The following is a 20,873-nucleotide window of genomic DNA, read 5'->3' on the forward strand; positions in this document are numbered from 1 at the left end:
AGATTGGAAATTTAAAACTAACAAGAACAAAAGCATTCTTCTACCACAGATAATTTGAGAAGCCCTGCATTATGGATGGGACTAGATTTTTTTCTGTTTTATTCTGCTTATTTAAAAAAATTGAAATATAATTTGCATACCATAAAATTTACCCATTTAAAGTGTACAATCAGTGGTTTTTATTATATTAAGGCTGTATAACTGTCAACATTATCTAATTCCAGAATATTTTTATCACCCCCCCAAAAAAAATCTCTGTACCCATTATCAGTTACTCCCCTTGCACTCACCCCAGCCATTTCTCCAGACCTAGGCAACCGCTAACGTACTTTCTCTTTTTATGGATATGCCTATCCTGACATTTCATATAAACAGAGCCATACAACATATGGCTTTTTGTGTCTGCCTTCTTAGCATAATGTTTTCAAGATTTATCCATGTTGTAGAATGTATCATTACTTTTTTCCTTTTTATGACCTTATAAATAATATTTTTATTTATAGTGGATAATTAGTTGTGATTTTGGTGTTTTCATCAGAGAGGGTGAGCTCAAGTTTTTCTCCTCTGCCATATTGTCCTCTTTCCTGTTTGCCCTTAGAAGAACAAAGATTGTGACTTCACAGTGCTGCTTCTCACCAGCTGGCCTGAGGGACAGTTGAAGATGAGGTAGAAGATCTCCTTTGGGGGTGGTCTTATCAAGGAAGAAAGGCACTAGACTAAAGAGTTGGATACATTTTTTTTCCCCATTACTGGATGTTAAAGTTTGACAGATTATATTGCCCTGGCAGTATCTTATCACCATTGCAGGTAATATTAGTCCCACTGTATTATTCAGGGTTCTCCTGAGAAACAGAGCCAATGGGATATTTGTACACATAGGAAGAGATTTATTATAAGGAATTGACTCGCACAATTATGGGGAATAGTGAGTCCAAAATCTACAGTGTGGGCTGGCAGGTTGGAGACCCAGGAGAGCCAGTGTTGCAGATGAAGTCCAAAGATAGTCTACTTTCCCTCTCGTCAGGGAGGCTGGTCTTTTTTTTTTTTTTTTTTTTTCTTTTTGCGATATGCGGGCCTCTCACTGTTGTGGCCTCTCCCGTTGCGGAGCACAGGCTCCGGATGCGCAGGCCCAGCGGCCATGGCTCACGGGCCCAGCCGCTCCGCGGCATATGGGATCCTCCCAGACCGGGGCACGAACCCGTATCCCCTGCATCGGCAGGCGGACTCTCAACCACTGCGCCACCAGGGAGGCCCGAGGCTGGTCTTTTTGCTCTACACGGGCTTCCAGCTGACTTGCTGAGGCCCATCCACATTATGGAGGACTATCTGCTTTACCCAAAGTCCAGCACTTTAAATGTTAGTCTCATCCAAAACTCCCTCCAAGTTGACACATACAGTTAACCATCACATCCACCAAGCTGTAAAATGAGTAGTTTTGTAATAAGTGTTTTTGTGCAGTATAGTATATGAATACATCTTTTTTTTTCCTGTGTGGGTTCATAAAAATGTTTACTGTAAAGGAAAATACTTTCTTCCTTTATCACATCATTTTGTAATCCTTTGAGGTTTTATGGGAACACTACACATTTTCTGAATTATTGGCATTAATCAGTGAACACTTGGAGATACTTGCTTTGAATAGAATGTGGCCTGTTTTTATTCCAGACAGAAGGAATAAAAGCTTCATTAATCTATTTGTTTGAAACCATCAAGAAGATCTCACCTGACATTTTAGTTTCATCGCCTGTAAAGGATTCACAGAAATCATATTTGGTTGTTTATTAGCAACATTTAAAAAAAAATCCATAATTGGTATGCCTGTGGTGGGAACAGCTGGGGATCTCTTTGAGCCAGCCATCTGCACAGACAATTCCTAGGATGGTTTTATTTGCTTAGATTAGTCCAGGCAGATAACAACAACTGCACCTGGATATGCTTCATCCTTGCTGTAAGGCTGGTGTCTGGGAGTGTTTTTTAGGCACAGCCTAGCCCCCAAAGACCTGTGGCTTTGTTTCTCTGCAGGGGATATATTTTGGCTCCTGGTACCTTTTTTTCCTTGTAAATTAAAGTGATAACTTAAAAAACTCATCAAACCCAGAGAAACGTTATTCAGCCTTGAAAATCTGCATTATCATATTACCAAATCTCATTGTTGTATCAGAAAGCTAAAACCATACAGGCAACTGTTCTAGTCATAAATTACCACACATATGTGGGCAAATAGCTATAAAGCTCGCATAGTGCTATTCACAGTGCTGAATGGGTAGGTTTACTTTACATGCTGCTCCTACATGCTCCGCTTTACAGGGAGGGCTACTTCCTCCTTGCCTCTCTTGTCCTCTTCGTAGGCAGTTGTATTCCAGGCTCTAGGGAAAAGACCTCTACTGTACTTTGCCAGCCACAATGGTCTGCTCTCATTCATAAAGCTACTGAATGTTACTCCCAACCTACCTTGAATTTTTTCAATATGGAATTAAGTTTAACATATCTTGGTCTATTGTGAAAGCTGGTTCAGAATTTTTTTTTCCAGCTTGTTTTTTAGGGGAAGAACTTTTAGTTCAGTAGTTTTATATGTCATTCCATTGGAGGAGGATACTAAAGGGCATTCAGTAAGCTCTCTTTATCTTAGTTATATTTGACATTAATTACTGATATAGAAATATTCAAGTAACAATGTTTTTTGTCATTTTTTAACATCTTTTTTGGAGTATAATTGCTTTACAATGTTGTGTTAGTTTCTGCTATATAACAAAGTGAATCAGCTATATGTATACATATATTCCCATATCCCCTCCCTCTTGCGTGTCCCTCCCACCCTCCCTATCCCACCCCTCTAGGAGGTCACAAAGCACCGAGCTGATCTCCCTGTGCTATGCGGCTGCTTCCCACTAGCTATCTATTTTACATTTGGTAATGTATATATGTCAGTGCTACTCTCTCTCAGTTCGTCCCAGCTTACCCTTCCCCCTCCCCGTGTACTCAAGTTCATTTTCTATGTCTGTGTCTTTATTCCTGTCCTGCCCCTAGGTTCATCAGAACCATTTTTTTTTTAGATTCCATATATATATGTGTTAGCATATGGTATTTGTTTTTCTTTTTCTGACTGACTTCACTCTGTATGACAGACTCCATGTCCATCCACCTCACTACAAATAACTCAAATTCATTTCCTTTTATGGCTGAGTAATATTCCATTGTATATATGTGCCACATCTTCTTTATCCATTCATCTGTTGATGGACATTTAGGATGCTTCCATGTCCTGACTATTGTAAATAGTGCTGCAGTGAACACTGTGATACATGTCTCTTTTTGAATTATGGTTTTCTCAGGGTATATGCCCAGTAGTGGGATTGCTGGGTCATATGGTTATTCTATTTTTAGTTTTTTAAGGGACCTCCATACTGTTCTCCATACTGGCTGTATCAATTTACATTCCCACCAACAATGCAGCAGGGTTCCCTTTTCTCTACACGGTCTCCAGCATTTATTGTTTGTAGATTTTTTAATGATGGTCATTCTGACTGGTGTTAGGTGATACCTCATTGTGTTTTTTATTTGCATTTCTCTAATGATTAGTGATGTTGAGCATTCTTTTATGTGTTTGTTGGCAATCTGTATATCTTCTTTTTTTTTTTGGCGGTATGCAGGCTTCTCACTATTGTGACCTCTCCTGTTGCAGAGCACAGGCTCTGGACGCGCAAGCTCAGTGGCCATGGCTCATGGGCCTAGCCGCTTTGTGGCATGTGGGATCTTCCCGTACTGGGGCACGAACCCGTGTCCCCTGCATCGGCAGGCAGACTCTCAACCACTGTGCCAACAGGGAAGCCCTGTATATCTTCTTGGAGAAATATCTATTTAGGTCTTCTGCCCATTTTTGGATTGGGTTGTTTGTTTTTTTGCTGTTGAGCTGCATGAGCTGCTTGTATATTTAGGAGATTAATCCTTTGTCAGTTGCTTCATTTGCAAATATTTTCTCCCATTCTGAGGGTTGTCTTTTTGTCTTGTTTATGTTTTCCCTTGCTGTGCAAAAGCTTTTAAGTTTCATTAGGTCCCATTTGTTTATTTTTGTTTTTATTTTCATTTCTCTAGGAGGTGGGTCAAAAAGGATCTTGCTGTGATTTATGTCATAGAGTGTTCTGCCTATGTTTTCCTCTAAGAGTTTTATAGTGTTTGGTCTTACATTTAGGTCTTCAATCCATTTTGAGTTTATTTTTGTGTATGGTGTTAGGAAGTGTTGTAATTTCATTCTTTTCTATGTAGCTGTCCAGTTTTCCCAGCACAATTTATTGAAGAGGCTGTCTTTTCTCCATTGTATATTCTTGCCTTCTTTATCAAAGATAAGGTGACCATATGTTTGTGGGATTATCTCTGGGCTTTCAATCCTGTTCCACAGATCTATAGTTATTTTTGTGCCAGTGCCATACTGTCTTGATTACTGTAGCTTTGCAGTATAGTCTGAAGTCAGGGAGCCTGATTCCTCCAGCTGCATTCCTCTTTCTCATGTTTGCTTTGGCAGTCTGGGGTCTTTTGTGTTTCTGAACAAATCAGAAATTTATTTGTTCTAGTTTTGTGAAAAATGCCGTTGGTAATTTGATCAGGATTGCATTGACTCTGTAGATTGCTTTGGGTAGTATAGTCATTTTCACAATGTTGAGTCTTCCAGTCCAGGAACATGGTATACCTCTCCATCTGTTTGTATTGTCTTTAATTTCTTTCATCAGTGTCTTATAGTTTTCTGCATACAGGTCTTTTGTCTCCATAGGTAGGTTTATTCCTAGGTATTTTATTCTTTTTGTTGCAGTGGTAAACGGGAGTGTTTCCTTAATTTCTCTTTCAGATTTTTCATCGTTAGTGTATAGGAATGCAAGAGATTTCTGTGCCTTAATTTTGTATCCTGCTACTTTACCAACTTTACTGATTAGCTCTAGTAGTTTTCTGGTAGCATCTTTAGGATTCTCTATGTATAGTATCATGTCATCTGCAAACAGTGACAATTTTACTGTTTCCTTTCTTATTTGGGATCCTTTTATTTCTTTTTCTTCTCTGATTGCTGTGGCTAAAACTTCCAAAACTACGTTGAATAAAAGCAGTGGAGTGGGCAACCTTGTCTTGTTCCTGATCTTGGAGGAAATGGTTTCAGTTTTTTATTGTTGAGAACGATGTTGGCTGTGGGTTTGTTATATATGGCCTTTATTATGTTGAGGTAGGTTCACTCTGTGCCTACTTTCTGGAGGATTTTTATCATAAATGGGTGTTGAATTTTGTCAAAAGCTTTTTCTGCATCTATTGAGATTATCATATGGTTTTTATACTTCAGTTTGTTAGTATGGTGTATCACATTGATTGATTTGCATATATTGAAGAATCCTAGCATTCCTGGGAAAAACCCCATTTGATTATGGTGTATGATCCTTTTAACGTGCTGTTGGGTTCTGTTTGCTAGTATTTTGTTGAGGATTTTCGTGTGTATGTTCATCAGTGATGTTGGCTTTTAGTTTTCTTTTTTTGTGACATCTTTGTCTGGCTTTGTTATCAGGGTGATGATGGCCTCATAGTATGAGTTTGGGAGTGTTCCTCCCTCTGCTGTATTTTGGAAGGGTTTGAGAAGGATAGGTGTTAGCTCTTCTCTAAATGTTTGATAGAATTCACCTGTGAAGCCATCTGGTCCTGGGCTTTTGTTTGTTGGAAGATTTTAAATCACAGTTTCAATTTCAGTGCTTGTGATTGGTCTGTTCACATTTTCTCTTTCTTCCTGGTTCAGTCTCAGAAGGTTGTACTTTTCTAAGAATTCGTCCATTTTTTCCAGGTTGTCCATTTTATTGGCATATAGTTGTTTGTAGTAATCTCTCATGATCCTTTGTATTTCTGCAGTATCAGTTGTTACTTTTCATTTTTCATTTCTAATTCTGTTGATTTGAGTCTTCTCCCTTTTTTTCTTGATAAGTCTGGCTAATGGTTTATCAATTTTGTTTATCTTCTCAGAGAACCAGCTTTTAGTTTTATTGATCTTTGCTATCATTTCCTTCATTTCTTTTTCATTTATTTCTGATCTGATCTTTATGATTTCTTTCCTTCTGCTAACTTTGGGTTTTTTTGTTTTTGTTCTTTTTCTTTCTCTAATTGCTGTAGGTGTAAGGTTATGTTGTTTATTTCAGATTTTTCTGTTTCTTGAGGTAGGATTGTATTGTTATAAACTTGCCTCTTAGAACTGCTTTTGCTGCATCCCATAGGTTTTGTGTCGTCTTGTTTTCATTGTCATTTGTTTCTAGGTACTTTCTGATTTTCTCTTTGATTCCTTCAGTGATCTCTTGGTTATTTAGTAGTGTATTGTTCAGCCTCCATGTGTTTTGTTATTTTTACAGTTTTTTTTTCTGTAATTGAAATCTAGTGTCATAGCATTGTGATCAGAAAAGATACTTGATACGATTTCAGTTTTCTTAAATTTACCAAGCCTTGATTTGTGACGCAAGATATGAACTATCCTGGAGAATGTTCCATGAGCACTTGAGAAGAAAGTGTATTCTGTTGTTTTTGGATGGAATGTCCTATAAATATCAAGTCCATCTGGTCTAATGTGTCATTTAAAGCTTGTGTTTCCTTAATTAATTTATTTATTTACGGCTGCCTTGGGTCTTTGTTGCTGTGCACTGGTTTTCTCTAGTGGCAGTGAACGGGGGCTACTCTTCATTGTGGTGCACGGGCTTCTCATTGCTGTGGCTTCTCTTGTTGCGGAGCATGGGCTCTAGGCTCATGGGTTTCAGTAGTTGCGGCACACGTGCTTAATAGTTTTGGCTCGCAGGCTCTAGATCACAGGCTCAGTAGTTGTGGCGCACAGGCTTAGTTGCTCCACAGCATGTGGGGTCTTCCCAGCCCATGCTTGAATACTTGTCCCCTGCATTCGCAGACAGATTCTCAACCACTGCACCACCAGTGAAGTCCCTCCGTGTTTATTTTCATTTTGGATGATGTGTCCATTAGTGAAAGTGGGGTGTTAAAGTCCCCTACTATTATTGTGTTACTGTTGATTTCCCCTTTCATGGCTGCAGTATTGAGGTGCTCCTATGTTGGGTGCATAAAGATTATTTATTTTTGGCTGCATTGGGTCTTCGTTGCTGCGCACGGGCCTTTTTTTTTTTTTTTTTTGCAGTACACGGACCTCTCAGTGTTGTGGCCTCTCCCATTGCGGAGCACAGGCTCTGGATGCGCAGGCTCAGCGGCCATGGCTCACGGGCCTAGCCTCTCCACGGCATGTGGGATCTTCCTGGCCCGGGGTATGAACCTGTGTCCCCTGCATCGTCAGGTGGACTCTCAACCACTGCGCCACCAGGGAAGCCCTGGGCCTTTCTTTAATTGCGGCAAGCAGGGGCTACTCTTCATTGTGGTGAGCTGGCTTCTCTTTGCGGTGGTTTCTCTTATTGCAGAGCATGGGCTGTAGGCTCAAAGGCTTCAGTAGTTGTGGCACGTGGGCTCAGTACTTGTGGCTTGCGAGCTCTAGAGTGCAGGCTCAGTAGTTGTCTTGCATGGGCTTAGTTGCTTCCTGGCATGTGGGATCTTCCCTGACCAGGTGTTGAACCCATGTCTCCTGCATTGGCAGGCAGTTTCTTAACCACAGTGCCACCAGGGAAGCCTGGATGCATAAATATTTACAATTGTTATATTTCTCTTGGATTGATCCATTGATCATTATGTAGAGTCCTTCTTTGTCTCTTGTAATAGTCTTTATTTTAAAGTCTATTTTGTCTGATATGAGTATTGCTACTCCAGCTTTCTTTTTTTTGTTGTTGTTGTTGTTTTTTTTGCAGTATGCGGGCCCCTCACCCTCGCGGCCCCTGCCGTTGCGGTGCACAGGCTCCGGACGCGCAGGCCCAGCGGCCATGGCCCACGGGCCCAGCGGCTCCGCGGCACGTGGGACCCTCCCGGACCGGGGCACGAACCCACGTCCCCTGCATCAACAGGCGGACTCCCAACCACTGCGCCACCTGGGAAGCCCTCTAGCTTTCTTTTGATTTCCATTTGCATGGTATACCTTTTTCCATCCCCTCTCTTGCAGTCTGTATGTGTCCCTAGGTCTGAAGTGGGTCTCTTGTAGACAGCGTATATATGCGTCTTAGTTTTGTATCCATTCAGCCAGTTGGTGTCTTTTGTTTGGACCATTTAATCCATTTACATTTAAGGTAGTTATCAGTATGTATGTTCCTATTACCATTTTTCTGAATTGTTTTGCGTTTGTTTTTGTAGGTCTTTTCCTTCTCTTGTGTTCCTTTAGCATTTGTTGTAAAGCTGGTTTGGTGGTGCTGGGTTCTCTTAACTTTTGCTTTTCTGAAAAGATTTTAATTTCTCCGTCACATCTGAATGAGATACTTGCTGGGTAATCTTGGTTGTAGGTTTTTCCCTTTCATCACTTTAAGTATACCATGCCACTCCCTTGTGGCTTACACAGTTTCTGCTGAAAGATCAGCTGTTAAACTTATGGGGATTCTGTTGTATGTTATCTGTTGCTTTTCCCTTGCTGCTTTTAGTATTTTTTCTTTGTACTTAATTTTTGATAGTTTGATTACTATGTGTCTTGGCGTTTTTCTCCTTGGGTTTATCCTGTGTGGGACTCTCTGCACTTCCTGGACTTGATTGACTATTTCCTTTCCCATACTAGGGAAGTTTTCAACTTATAATCTCTCAAATACTTTCTCAGCCCCTTTCTCTTTCTCTTCTTCTTCTGGGACCCCTATTATTCGAATGTTGGTGCGTTTAATGTTGTCCCAAAGGTCTCTGAGACCATCCTCAATTCTTTTCATTCTTTTTTCTTTATTCTGCTCTGTGACAGTTATTTCCAGTATTTTATCTTACAGGTCACTTATCCATTCTTCTGCCTCAGTTGTTCCGCTATTGACTTCTTCTAGAGAATTTTTAATTTCATTTATTGTGGTGTTCATCATTGTTTGTTTGTTCTTTAGTTCTTTTAGGTCTTTGATAAACGTTTCTTATATTTTCTCCATTCTGTTTCCAAGATTTTGGATCATCTTTACTGTCATTATTCTGAATGCTTTTTCAGGTAGACTGCCTATTTCCTCTTCATTTGTTAAGTCTGGTGGGTTTTTATCTTGCTCTTTCATCTGCTGTGTGTTTTTCTGTCTTCTCATTTTGCTTATCTTACTGTGTTTGGGGTCTCCTGTTTGCAGGCTGCAGGTTCGTATTTCTCATTGTTTTTGGTGTCTGCCTCTAGTGGATGAGATTGGTTCAGTGGCTTTTGTAGGCTTTCTTGTGGAGGGGACTGGTGCCTGTGTTCTGGGGGTTGGGCATGGATCTTGTCCTTCTGGTGGGCAGGGCTGCTTCTGGTAGTGTGTTTTAGGATGTCTGGGAACTTAGTAATACTTTAGGCAGCCTCTCTGCTAATGGGTGGGGTTGTGTTCCTGTCTTGCTAGTTGTTTGGAATGGGGCATCCAGCCCTGCAGCTTGCTGGCTGCTGGGTGGAGCTGGGTCTTAGCGTTGAGACGGAGATCTCTGGGAGAGCTCTTGCCGATTGATATTACGTGGGGCCAGGAGGTCTCTGGTAGTCCAATGTCCTGGACTTGGCTCTGTCACCTCAGAGGCTCAGGCTTGACACCTGGCCGGAGCACCAAGACCCTGCGAGCCATACGGCTTGGAAGAAAAGGAAGAAAAAAACCCAACAAAACAAAAAAAATGAACAGATAGGACCCCAAACCAAATGGTAAAAGCAAGACTAAACAGACAAAAATCACACAAAGAAACACACACACCATAAAAAGAAAACAAGCAAACAAACAACAAGAAAAAGAAAGAAAAAAGAACAGTCAAAACCCTAGGACAAATGGTAAAAGCAGACCTTAAGCAGACAAAATCACACAAAGAAACATACACATACACAATCACAAAAAGAGAAAAAAGAAAAAAAATTGTAAAAAATGAATCCACCAATGATAACAAGCACTAAAAAGTAAACTAAGATAAACATAAAAATCAGAAACAAATCAGATGCAGAAAGCAAACCCCAAGTCTGCAGTTGCTCCCAAAGTCCACCACCTAAATTTTGGGAAGATTCGTTGTCTATTCAGTTATTCCACAGATGCGGTGTTCCTCAAGTTGATCGTGGGGATTTAATCTGCTGCTCCTCAGGCTGCACAGAGAAATTTCCCTTTCTCTTCTTTTTTTTTTTTGCACAGCTCCTGGGGTTCAGCTTCGGTTTTAGCCCCGCCTCTGCATGTAGGTCGCCCTCAGGCATCTATGCCCTGCCCAGACAGGACGGGGTTAAAGCAGCGGCTGATTAGGGGGTCTGGCTCACTCAGGCCAGGGAGAGGGAGGGGTACAGTAGTCATAACTGGAATGTGGGGTGAGCCTGCAGTGGCAGAGGCTGGCATGACATTGCAACAGCCTGAGGCGTGCTGTGTGTTCTCCCGGGAAGTTGTCCCTGGATCTTGGGACCCTGGCAGTGGCAGGCTGCACAGGCTCCCTGGAGGGGTGTGTAGGTAGTCACCTGTGCTTGCACACAGGGTTCACGGTGGCTGCAGCAGCACCTTTAGTGTTTCATGCCTGTCTCTGGGGTCTGAGCTGACAGGCACGGCTTGCGCCTGTCTCTGGAGCTTGTTTAGGTGGTGCTCTGAATCCCCTCTCCTCACGCACCCTGAAACAATGGTCTCTTGCCTCTTAGGCAGGTCCAGACTTTTCCCTGGACTCCCTCCTGGCTAGCTGTGGTGCACTAGCCCCCTTCAGGCTGTGTTCATGCAGCCAACCCCAGTCCTTTCCCTGGGGTCTAACCTCCAAAGCCCCAGTCTCAGCTCCCAGCCCCCACCCGTCCCGGTGGGTGAGCAGACAAGCCTCTCAGGCTGGTGAGTGCTGTCAGCACTGATCCTCTATGTGGGAATCTCTCCGCTTTGCCGTCTGCACCCCTGTTACTCTGCTCTCCTCTGTGCCTCCAGAGCTTCCCCGCTGCCACCCCCGTCTCTGCCAGTGAAGGGGCTTCCTAGTGTGTGGAAACTTTTCCTCCTTCACAGCTCCCTCCCAGAGGTGCAGGTCCCGTCCCTATTCTTTTGTCTCTGTTTTTTCTTTTTTCTTTTGCCCTACCCAGGTACGTGGGGAGTTTCTTGCCTTTTGGGAAGTCTGAGGTCTTCTGCCGGTGTTCAGTAGGCGTTCTGTAGGAGTTTCACATGTTGATGTATTTTTGATTCATTTGTGGGGAGGAAGGTGATCTCCACATCTTACTCCTCCACCATCTTGCAGGTCTCCCTCGAACAATGTTCTTTTAAAAATAAGTTTTAGAATGCATTCTTCTAAAATTGTTCTCTGTTAATATTAAACTTAATTGTTTATCCGTTTGTCCAGTTTTAAACATCTAAAGGATTAATATTTTAATACATAAGATTTAATGTCTTAGTCTAGGCTCCAAATACATAAACTACTTAATTTTTTAATATAGTACTTATATTAAAGCATTCTCAGTAGACAGATCAGGCAGTACCACCTACAGCAGCGGTCCCCAACCTTTTTGGCACCAGGGACCGGTTTTGTGGAAGACTATTTTTCCATGGACGGGGGTGGGAGGGAAGGTTCAGGCAGTAATGCGAGCGATGGTTCAGGCGGTAATGCGAGCCATGAGGAGTGGCAGATGAAGCTTCGCTTGCTTGCCAGCCACTCACCTCCTGCTGTGTGGCCTGGTTCCCCCGCGGCCCGGGAGTTGGGGACCCCTGTCCTACAGAAAATCCCACACTTTGACCTTGGTCATTGAATCAATTTACATCCAATCAGGAGATGGAAGCCATGTAGTAGAGTACACAGGGGAAGTTTAATATAAGGAATTGTTGGACTTTCCTGGTGGTGCAGTGGTTAAGAATCCACCTGCCAATGCAGGGGACACGGTTTCGAGCCCTGTTCTTGGAAGACCCCACATGCTGTGGAGCAGCTTAGCCCGTGTGCCACAATTACTGAGCCTGTGCTCTGGAGCCCACGAGCCACAGCTGCTGAACCTGTGTGCTGCAACTACGGAAGCCCACGTTCCTAGAGCGTGTGCTCTGCAACAAGATAAGCTACCACAATGAGAAACCCTCACACCACAATGGAAGAGTAGTCCCCGCTCTCTGCAACTAGAGAAAGCCCGTGTGCAGCAACAAAGACCCAATGCAGGGAAAATAAGTAAATAAATAAATAAACAAACAAACAAAGAATTGTTAAACTCTAAGAAATAAGTGACCAAAAGTTATAAGGAAACTCTGTGTGTTTCCTTTGAGCTGAGGGAGTATATATACCCAGGAAAGACAAAGGTGCAAGGAATTCCGCCTCCCCAAGACTGGGGTTCAAAACTTGTTGGAAAAAGTGTAGTTCAGCCCACAGAATAGCAGAGAAGCTTGCCTCTTTGCCCAGGCTGTACTGTTTTTTGTTTTTGTTTTGTTTGTTTTTTTGTTTGTTTGTTTTTTTGCGGTACGCGGGCCTCTCACTGTTGTGGCCTCTCCCGTTGTGGAGCACAGGCTGCAGATGCGCAGGCTCAGTGGTCATGGCTCACGGGCCTAGCCGCTCTGCGGCATGTGGGATCTTCTCGGACTGGGGCACGAACCCATGTCCCCTGCATCAGCAGGCAGACTCTCAACCACTGCGCCACCAGGGAAGCCCGGCTGTACTGGTTTGAATTTGCTGGGCAAGCAGGAAGCAGCCCTTTGGAGTGCTAGGAAGGCATGGGCAATGAGCAGTTAAGGGTGTGGGTATGCAAAGGTGGCATAGGCTTGGGTAGGCAGGAGGGAATGATGTAGGCAGAAGGCCTTCAGAACGCTGGTTTGCATGTGGAGAGGGCCATGGGAAGGCTATCACCAGGCCAGGCCAAAACCGCAAGGTTGCCAAGGAATCGTACATTCTGGGTTCACGGTTGGGGCAGACCTCCAGCAGATTTCATTCTCCCCCATCCCAGCCTGTGTGCAGCAAACATGAGAGCCCCTTCCTCCTGTAGTGCCCCTCTAGTGCTCTCTACTGAGAAATTTAGCATCTTGCTCAGTGTAGAAGAAAAATGTTTTAAGGAATTCTGTTCACTGTGGCTGAACATATATTGAAAGGAAAATTTGGAGTTGAGAGGCATTAGTTGATACTAGCACATTTATAATCTCATAATAATCTGGGCCCCTGTTTCCTCTTTACAGCTTAGTGTCAACTGTGAAGTGACTTTCTCCATATATTTTACAACCCAGCTATTATGATGAGGAGAGGTAGTCTAGGAACAGATCTCCAAGTTGAGTTTTGGTGCCATCATCTGAGCCTCCTTGTCCCCATTCTAGAGTAGTTAAATGAATAGTTAAGTAGAGATGCTATTTAGCTGTAAGTAGTAAATTTGTAAGTTCTTACCCCTAACTCTGGATTTCCCCAGTGGCACTGATTTTAAAATTGGCTGGCCTAATCACAGGTCCAAGAGAAATGAGAGGTAATTATAACAACTGATTAAAGAAAAAACATGGTGAATATATTTTCTTTCATTCTATTGGGAAATATAAATTTTTGTAAATAAATGTTAATAATTTGATTTTAAATTATATCTCATTGATACTTAGAATGTGTTTTATTATTGTTGTGACTGATTAATAAAAAAATAAAGATCCAGAATGCCATACTGGTTTGTATAAATTTAAAAATGAGGTTCTTGACTAAACACAGACATGCTCCTTACAAAAATAACCTTTAACAAAAAAAAAAGTATTGTTTTATATTCAGTAAATATCTACTGAGCCCCTGTGAAAAGCACAGATGGTTTAAGATCTTAATTTTCTTAGATCAGGTTGACTGATTAGCATCCTTTTCTTGGGAATTTTCTGAACTTTTTATTCCCAGATCAATAGATGAATGTGACAGATGTCTTGTATTACTTCCCTTAGTTTTAGACGGTCACGATTATCTGTCCACTGGATTAATGGCTGCTAACAACTTCTTTGGGATCTGTAGAACTACACAGCTGTGTGTTAGGGGAATGGCAGAAAAGTGCGCCAGAGTCTTCATGTTCTTCGTCTCCACTTGTGCTCCCTCCCATAGGGAGTTTCTTTGTTCTCAAATTTTTTCTAATTGAAGTTTTAGAAATCTGTTGGCTAGCCTGGTAACTCAGCCCATCCACTATTGATTTATGCAGAGGAAGGTAGGAGGCTGAGATGGTTTAATAAAATGCCAATAAGGTCAAGGCTTCTTATAAAGAAATCAAAGGTAATGACTATCATCATCGTCATCCATCTTCAGACAGAAAAGGGGTGGTACTCATACAGCTTTTCTTACCTTGCAGTGATCCATAGTCAGCCACTTTTCACTTATTCCTCTTTCCCTCCATCAGGCTTCTCTCCCAATGTTTTCCTGTACTGCAAAGTGCAGTTACTTAATACATAGTGGTTGAGTCTCTGTGTGCTCTGTCAGCACCCATCCTTTTCTTTCTCAACATATGGTTTTTCATGCTTCATCTCATCCTCAGTGAACCATCCTTAGAAGACTCCCTCAGCCATCCCTTTTCTAACCAATTACTGTATTAAAACCAACTCTACAGAACCGCTCCCGCTGGATAAGTAGGACTTCTGAGATTAAGGATAAAGAGGTAGAGATATTCACTCCATGAAACCCTTATTTGGCCCCCTAAAAGGAACTGGAAAGCCTAAGAGAGTTCTCATTCTCTGCCTTTTTTTTTTTTCCCCTTTTTTACTATGGCCTGTTTTAGCCAGACTTACCTATTGGATGTTTCCGAACTCTTCTGGCCCTACAAGGGGCTCTTTCCCAACTGCAACTGTCTGTGTCTACAAGTTCAAGGAGTTCCATTGTGCCAGTTTATTCAGCAGAGTGGCTCTTATGGTATCCAGTCTCCTTAGGCAAGGGAAGGGTTTTGCTCTCTTTCTAGATTATCTGTGATGAGACTGATTTCGTGGCAGGAGACCCTCTGTTCCAGTAAGGCTGTTTACCCCACTGCCCCTGAGACAGCCCACACTACTTCCACCTCTGGATTTTGCACAAAGCCTGCCACTTTACTTTCTTTTGTCCAGGTCCTAGCTCTTCTTAAGTTTATATTCGTTTCTTGGGAGCCTCTTCTTAGCCCTTCCAGCCCTCACTTTTTCTGGGTTCCTGCACCTTATATAGTGTATACCCCACAACTTAATACTTCTCTTTCTTCTTGTGGTGTTTACAGATGTTTGTGTGACCCAAATTGGATCGTAAGAGGGATGCATTTTACACTTCTCTTTACCCCTAGTTTTTCAGTGGTAGTTACTTATTAAAATACACAAATTTTTTTTTACATGTATCTGTCCCTCAAACCAGAAGACTTGGCTTCAGGTAGGAATAAACATGGTTTAAAAAAGGATAGAGGCTTCATCATGTCTCTCTTCACATTGGCTACTCTAACTTGGTAAATGTGGTGAGCAGCTTCTCTCTCTCGTTGGTTTATGGCACTTTTAGAAATGTGATTTTTAAGGCAGGCCTCACTGTACTGGCTTCCCTACTTCAGGGTGTCAAAATTGTGGCCCAGAGCAGTGCAGACTGTAGAGGTCTGCTGGTGAGGGCTCCTGCCCTGCACAGGCTGCTCTGTGGTACTTCCTCCACCTCCTCCATTCCCCCTCTTGCCAGTTTGACTTAACTCCAGATCTGAGTGTAAAACCAACTGGGAGAGGGTGGTAGCTTGAATGTTGAAGTCTGATTTGTGCTTTAGACCAACTTTATCTGTGCCCATCCTATGAGTGGAGCAGATAGAAATGGAAGTGAGTAGAAAGGCAAAGCTGGGAAGCCTCTAGAGGGGCTTGGAGACCTGCAGGCAGCTCCTGTCTTCTATAAGCAACACCAATAATAGAATTATACAGTGTGCCAGGCATTGAGTCAGTGCTTTAAAAGATAGAGAGCACTGAGCACTTTACCCTGAGGAAATGGAAAGCATGGGACTGTTAATTTGATAAAGGTTGGACAGCCAGTACGTAGCCCCAGTCCTTGCCCTGAACCCCCAGGATCTGCCACCTTCCTGGGAATGTCTCTTGTGTTCCTTCCTCTACTGAGCCAGGTGACTTGAGTCCGATCAGAATGTCATGCTTGAAACCCTGTAATAGCCTCCCCTTAACCCCAGCTCTTCTCTTTCCAGTCCCTCTGCACATCTTTACCAGACTAAATTCTCTGAAATCCCTCTTTTATTGTTATTACTTGCCTCCTCAGTAATCTGCAGTGGTTCCCCATTGTTAGCAAAACACGAACACTTTGGCCTTGCATTCTGAGCCCCATCCAGCCTCTGTCTTCCTCACAAACTTCATCCTCCTTTGCTCTCTTGGTCGACTCTGTGCACCCCACATGCCTGCTGACACATTCTGGCTCTGGAACTGGCCTGGAGCAGTTCCGCTTGCTACTCCACAGGTGTGTGTCTTTTAACAGCCAGGTACAGTCCTTCAGTGAAGCCTGGAATCCTATTCCGCTGCTCGGTGAACGCCCTTGTATACTTACAGTTTTGCTCAACTGGTGTTTTATTTTTACTTTATTTTTTATCTTCCAGTTTGACTGGAAGCTCCTTGAAGCATGACCACACATTGTACTTTTTATTTCCCCGCAGCATCTGATTCAGTGGTATAACCATGGTTAATAGTCAATAAGTATTTGTTAACTGAGTAAATAAACCATGCTCTGGGGCTCTGTCGCACTAGGGTTTTGCTTTACATTAATATGTTCCTCCTCACTAAAGGTTACACGATTTGAAAAATGAAGAAATTAGGATCTTGCATAAATTTCTGATTGGGGACTTCAATGTATTGAGCAATGTATGAACTTTATTGTTCTCATAGATTGAAGTACAAAAATATTGGTATATTACTGTCCGTGGAGCAGGGTGGTAGAGGGTAAGGCCACAGAAAATATTGGTGATAATAAATGTTAGGTTCTTTTGCTTTTAGTTTGTGATATGCTACTCAACTAAGTAAATAATGTACATTGCAGAAATAGCTGAATAAGAATATTTAATATTCAATATAATGAATGCCCTTGGGACTAAAATAAGCATACTTGTGATTCACTATATAAAATCAAAGAACTGAACTGTGCATGCAGTTTCCCTTAGGCCACTCAGTTTTTTTCAGTAGATTTACCTTTTTAATTATATTTTACTTAGGCTAATTTTAAAATAACTTTACATTCCCTGAGAGCAGTGTAGTTCATGTGTTAAGGTGACACACAATTTAACAGTCATAAAACTATCTGTAAAAGCAAAAAGCTCATTCCCCTCCAGAGGATCTTTTTTAAAAATCAAAATGCACACTGATCCTAAAAACTAGTTTAACAAAGTACATACAATAGCTTAAGGGGCCACATAAATCATTTTCTACCTTTGTCCCCACCCGCCTTCCCTTTATGCTCTACAACCAAAAGAAAGAAACTCCTACTAGGGAATGTATCTACTATATACGTACAACTGTGCTACAGATGGGAATATTAGCTGAAGTTAATGGCAGAGAATGACAGTGTAAACTAATAAGAGCATTAGATAAATCTTATTAATTAAGTAATGAGTACTCTCATGAAGAACGAACATAGGATGTCACAGGGCTTGGGCTCTAGAACTGAACTCTGCCTTATTACATGAGCTTGAGAAAGTAATTAAGTGTCCCCTCTCTCCCTCTGTCCCTTTCTTCTTTCCACCAGGATGAAAACAAAAATCTGTTTTAGTGTCTCATTGAGGCATGGTGAAAACAGTATGTAGGTCTGCACAGACCTACTAGAGAATGGACTTGAGGACGGGGGAGGGGGAAGGGTAAGCTGGGATGAAGTGAGAGTGGCATGGACATATGTACACTACCAATGTAAAATAGATAGCTAGTGGGAAGCAGCCACATAGCACAGGGAGATCAGCTCGGTGCTTTGTGACCACCTAGAGGGGTGGGATAGGGAGGGTGGGAGGGAGACTCAAGAGGGAGGGGATATGGGGATATATGTATGCGTATAGCTGATTCACTTTGGTTATAAAGAAGAAACTAACACACCATTGTAAAGCAATTATACTCCAATAAAGATGTTAAAAAACAAAAACAAAAAAACAGTATGTACTACATATTGTTGCTAAACACCATTGGGGAAGAACAATCAGAAAAATTATGAACCAAGACTTTAAAAGAATAGTGTAAGTTACTTATTTAGTGGTTTTGATTGGCCTTTAGTTCAACACCTGAAGTGTCGAACCAGCTTTCCTGAAAAGAAACATGAATATATGAAATTTATTTTTCACTTATTGATCACAAAAACCTATTGTGATTAGTCAGTTTCATTATTGAGAATGTGATTTGAGCTCCCTTGAAAAAGATTCCATATAAATTAATGCGTTTATGAAGTTTATTTTTAATTTTTATATTATTTTTTAAAATGGGTGTTAAGTAGTGTAATGAGGTGTAGTCTTCACTTTCGTATGGATGAATTTTGTGAGTGGCTGAACGAGTCATTAGCAAACTAAGATTCTACTTCACAGGAGTATTTTGAGAATAAGCTTAAGAATGTGTAAGTTCGTAAGAAAGGAGCTAGGGCTCCTTGGAGAAATGGCTGATTCCTGGATTGGGGCAGGGGGAGTACAGGATAAGCCAGTAACTTCTTATGATGCTGTAACCCGTGTCCCCTGCATTGGCAGGCGGATTCTTAACCACTGTGCCCCCAGGGAAGTCCCCATTCTGGACTCTTTACAAAACTAAATCCTTGATATAAGTTTGTTTTATAATTTATATGTTTATGAGCAAATCAAACAATATAGTATTATATAATCATTGATATTTAAAAGATGTTTACTAAACTGTTTCTCATCCTGGCCATCTTTATTACTTTTCTCTTCCCTGCCTTCCTCTTTGCATCTGTATCTCAGTATCACCAGATAACAGGCTGTCACTCTAGCTCTGAATAGCATGTTTAATAGGTGTGACTGGTAGAAGAAAATGTAATCTGGAATGCAGCATACCTTTCTCTCCAAGCTGCATTTCTCTTACTTTTACCACACTTCAAGAAAGAAAAATGGTGCTTTGGAGGAGAGAGGAAAGTAAGAGGTAGAACAACTGAGAAGAAGAGAAAAAGCAAATTATGAAGAAGCACAAAGGTGGGTAAGGGGGTGGGTGCAGCAAGGGGGGTTAGGTGAGAGTAGGAGAGGCTGGTCAGAGAAGGCCCAAAGTCAGGCTGCAGGATCCTCTCCACCTTTGGACTAGATAAAGCCCTGATCCCTCTGGGTCTCAGGAACCTCTTATGGTTCCTGAGAAGGGACCAGTGGGTAACTAAACCATAGGTTACTTGGGCCAGAATGAGCTTAATCAGCATCTGCGACAAGCATTTCATGAGCGCCTGCCATCCATAGCCTCCTGGTCTTAGTAACCACCAGTCTACCACCCAAGCAGAGAAAAGACCAAACCTCCGTTCCAGATGTTTTGTTCACTACTCTGTGGACAGAAGGGAGTAGTCCCCTAAATTCTCCCAGTCCCTTTTCTGTCCCCTGCCCAGACTCATCTTTCTCTAATCCTGGGGCTGACAGATCAGAGGGGAGTCTTGAAAGTCTGCCTTTTTTGCCGCTCTGCTTGGATGCAGAGTTCCTACCAAACTGTTAGAACTTGCCTGACTTGGACTTTGCCTGACAAGGAGTAATCCCTTCCTTTACAGATAACAGAATTGAAGGTAGCTGGTATTGGGTTGGCCAGAAAGTCGGATCGGTTAGTGAATATGTTGTTCAATAAAGTTCTTCATGAAAATGAAAAATGTCTTTTATTTTTACTTAAAACTGAACAAACTTTTTGGCCAACCCAATATATTTTAAATAATTTCCCAGGCAGGCATGAGAGTTCTTGCTTGTATTCTTGTTAGACCATAAGGTTTGTGTGAAATATGTCCAGGCTTGGAAGCAGACCTGGGACCCCAAAGGCTTAACAATTTTACTCCAGAATGATTTTTTTTTTTTTTTTTTTAGCCGTGCCGCGTGGCATGTGGGATCTTTTAGTTCCCAGACCAGGGATTGAACCCGGGCCCTTGGCAATGAGAGTGTGGAATTCTAACGCTGGACTGCCAGGGGAATTCCCTTACTCCAGAATGAAGCTGACTGTATTTTTAGAGTAATTTAGTTACAAAGAAATTGTGGCATCTAAGCCTACTTTTTTGTACAGGCGTCAAGAAACAGAGGTAAGAACTACAGGCAGGCTTGATGGATCTTAAAAGATCAGATGTTGCACTGTCTGTGGCACAGGTTGCCGTTCACATTTCTGGTCTAAAATTGCTATTCGTCCATGGCTTAATGAACTTATTTAAAAAATCTAAGGTAGTTTTCCTTACAAATGTGATCCCTATCCTAGAATTTCCGATCTGACTAAGAACTAAAACAAATTCCCATTTGCAGAGCATAGTGGGTGATTTGCCTGTAAAGAGATGCTCACGAGGGGGTCATAAATCAGTGGTTCTCAGCGAGGGCGATTTTGCCTCCAGGTGTATGTGACAACATCTGGAGATGTTTTGATTGTCAGCCTGGGGAGGAGGTTCTGCTGGCATCTAGTGGGTAGAGGCCAAGGATGCTGCTAAACATCCTACAGTGCATAGGACAGCCCCTCAACAAAGGATTATCTGGTCTGAAATGGCGATAGCATTGAGGTTAAAAACAGTGTCATAAATATGTGCAGAAGATACTGTATGGACTGATTGATAAATCAGCTACGTTAGGAATAAACCCAAGATGGTGCCTACATTTGTGGCTTCTGTCTCTGGGACTTGTAGTTGTTTTTTTTTTCCCCCAGATTTCTATTTTTAAATCATTTTAGGCTTACAGACTGGGCAATTGTCATCTCTATCTGTTTTCTTAGCACTTGGTACATGGGAGGCTTTGTTAACTGTTGAGTGAAGAAAAAGAGCATGAGCAAAGAGATGCAGGAGGAACAGATCCAGTTAGG

General features: G+C 42.0%; 1 protein-coding gene across 6 annotated transcripts in view; it reads left to right on the forward strand.

The window, feature by feature from the left end:
• Window positions 1-20,873, forward strand: part of LOC309806916 (UPF0524 protein C3orf70 homolog) — a 112,207-nt gene that overhangs the window by 84,645 nt on the left and 6,689 nt on the right. The window lies entirely within an intron of this gene.

The sequence above is a fragment of the Mesoplodon mirus genome (genome assembly GCF_964341445.2).
Source record: "Mesoplodon mirus genome assembly, chromosome: 6".
Taxonomy (NCBI): Eukaryota; Metazoa; Chordata; class Mammalia; order Artiodactyla; family Ziphiidae; genus Mesoplodon; species Mesoplodon mirus.